General features: G+C 39.0%; 1 pseudogene; it reads left to right on the forward strand.

Moving 5' to 3' along the window:
- The first annotated feature begins 1248 nt into the window (after positions 1-1248).
- Positions 1249-2809, forward strand: LOC101569490 (annotated as a pseudogene).
- Positions 2810-3324: the final 515 nt, after the last annotated feature.

A 3324-nucleotide genomic window follows, 5' to 3' on the forward strand; every position in this document is an offset into this window, starting at 1 on the left:
AAAAAATTGATCTAAAGATCATATTAAAAATATGTCTGCAAGAATAAACATGGTGATTAGGCAGCATGCTTCTTAACGCTACCAAAAACTTGTTCTCAGCTCTGTAAAGGGAAGTGAGAGCAATTCCTTTGACTATTGAGAAGAAAAAGAAAAAAACTACAGTTACTAAATGATGCTGATAGCCTGTTCACACCACTAACCATTCTAACATCATGGGGATGCACTTCGGGTTGAAGAGGAAAGTAACAGCAGCACATCACACGTTAGAAAACAGAACTATATCATCTAATTTTCCATTTAGAAATTGCCATTGAGTACCTCTTCTTGCTGTTATTTAGGTCTTTTGCCTTACTTAACAATAATAGCATTTTCACTTCATTGACTACAGTTTTATTCTAAAACTTTAGCAACTACTCATCATATGAGGATATAGCATCCTTAATAGCAATCCATGGCATTTGTATATGTTTTATGTTTTTCAAATTCCCTACAGGTATATACTTATTATATTAAATACATTAATATATCCCAAGATTTTACAATGAACCAGGAATATAACTCTCACCTACAAATATATAACAACAAACTAGGCATTATTAACTCTACCTAACAAATGAGGGAAAATCAGATAGGAGATGGAAAGCAACAATCTAAGACCCTAAGATGAGAGATTAAAAGTTAACAAATAGTAACAGATAGATTTGCAAGACATCAAAGATGCATAAAAAAATTAAAACCACTAAGAACTTAGAAGCCTTCACGCTGTTCACCGCTTCAACTACTCCACTCCACTAAACATTTATAATTAAGCCCCTGACTGCAGGGCATAGTGGTGTATGCTCATAGTCTCAGCATTTGGGGAGACTGAGGAAGGATAAGAACAAGTTCAAGCCATTCTGGGCAACTTAGCAAAACCCATCTCAAAAAAAAATGTTAATAAAATGTAAAAAGGCCTGAAGATGTAATTATCTGCCAAGGCCCTGGGGTCAATTAGTACCACTATATTAAAAAAGAAAAAAAGAATCTTAATTTTAGTTCTCTTTCTTTTGTTCTCTGTCTCTCTCCCTCTCCCATCTGCCTTTTCTTCCTGTTTCTTTTGCTAGTACAAATAAATAAGGAAAGAAATGACTGGGCACACCATTTCTGGGCCCCGCCACTGTGGATGTTTGGAGAGTAACCTGTCCGCATCTGGCGAGCCCGGCAGTACCGCTTGCTCTCACTTCGCAGCTTTCTCTTTGTCTCCAAACCATGCCCACCAATGAGAATACTAAGGCAAATTCATCAGCTGCCTGACTGAACAGATTCAAGAACATGGAAAAAGACAGTAGCAAAATGAGGCAGTGGCGAACAGAAGTTAACGTGGAAAGGTAAGAAGGATGACCAGATGCTGAAAAGGAGAAATGTAAGCTCATTTCCTGATGATGCTACTTCACCATTGCAGGAAAACCACAACAACCAGGGCACTGTGAATTGGACTGAAGATGACATTGTCAAAGGCATAAGCAGCAATAATCTGGAAAGCCAGCTGCAAGCTACTCAAGTTTCTAGGAAACTGCTTTCTCAAGAAAAACAACTTCCCATAGACCACATAATCTGGTCTGTTTTGATTCCAAAGTTTGTCCTTCCTGGGCAGAATTGACTATAATCCCATCCAGTTTGAGTCGGCTTGGGCACTCACTAACATTGCTCTGGGTCATCAGAACTGACCAAGGCTGTGGTAGATGGAGGGGCCATCCCGACTTTCATTTTCCTCTTGCCATCTCCCCATGCTCACACCAGTGATCAAGCTGTTTGGGCACTGGGAACATTGCAGGAGATGGTTCAGTTTTTTGAGACTTGGTTATAAATATGGTGCAGTTGACCCCCCTCTTGGCTCTTCTTGCAATCCCTGATATTTCATCTTTAGCAGGTGGTTACTTACACAACCTTACATGGACCCTTTTCAAGCTTTGCCACAACAAGAATTGTGCATCCCCACTGGATGCTGTTGAGCAAATTCTTCCTACTTTAGTTTGTCTCTTGCATTGCAGTGATCTTGAAGTATTAGCGAATACCTGCTGGGCTATTTCCTACCTCACCAACTGTCCAAATAAACGCATAGAAATGGTCGTAAAAATGGGAGTTGTGCCCCATCTGGTGAAGCTTCTGGCATCAGACGAACTGCCCATTATGATTACCTCACTGAGAACCATAGGGAATATCATCACAGGAACAGCCAAATAGACTCAGATTGTGATAGATGTGGGAGTACTTCCTGTCTTTCCCAGCCTGCTCACCCACTCCAAGACAAACATTCAGAAGGAAGCTACATGGACAATGTCAAACATCACAGCCGGCCAGCAGGACCAAATATAGCAAGTTGTGAATCCATTGCTTGTCAGTGTTCTCTCTAAGGTGGACTCTAAGACACAAAAGGAAGCTGTGTGGGCTGTGACCAACTATACAAGTGGTGCGACAGAGTATGTACCTTGTTCGTTGTGATATAATAGAATCATTGATGAACCTCTTAACTGTGAAAGACATGAAAATTATCCTTGTTATTCTGGATGCAATTACAAATATCCTTCAGGCTGCTGAGAAATTAAGTGAAACTGAGAAGCTTAGTATAATGCTTGAAGAATGTGGAGGCTTGGACAAGATTGAAGCTCTGCAGAACCACGAAAATGAGTCTGTGTACAAGGCCTCATTAAACTTGATTGAGAATTATTTATCAGTAGAGGAAGAAGAACAAAATGTTGTGCCAGACACTACCTCTGAAGCCTATACCTTCCAAATGCAGGACAAGGCTCCCTGTACCTTTAACTTCTAGGTGTACAGCAGAAGGAGGCACCAATTTTTGTTGTGTATTATGCTTGCGATAAGTTTGTCTTTCTCTACTAAGAACTCTTTTTTGAAAATGTAGTATGTTATTGTAGCACTTTTTACAACAAAATTATACTTGAACAGTCCCAAACTGTACAAACAGTCTGAAGCTTATCCTCTGAAGTGGTTGCTTATTTCTATGCGGAATTTCCTATTTTGTAGTATCCTGTAAATAAAGATTAAGCTTCACCCTGTGCTTTAAAAAAAATGACCAATTCTGATGGGCACAGACAGGAATTTTTTACCCATATTTTGGGTTGTTGACTTTTTTGGCCAACTGAAGTCTGTGGGTCACTTCTTAGATACCCATAGTATTTTGATATTTTAGTGGTATATGCATGTCTATATTCATGCCTCTAGATATGAACCTAATAATATGGTTTTAAACTGAAATAAAATATGCAAGATGTTTCAAGATATGTGAAATGAATATAATGTAATATGAAAATATCTGTGTTTTTT

Source organism: Octodon degus, unplaced genomic scaffold, assembly GCF_000260255.1.
Source record: "Octodon degus isolate 3935 unplaced genomic scaffold, OctDeg1.0 scaffold00088, whole genome shotgun sequence".
In the NCBI taxonomy this organism is placed as follows: domain Eukaryota; kingdom Metazoa; phylum Chordata; class Mammalia; order Rodentia; family Octodontidae; genus Octodon; species Octodon degus.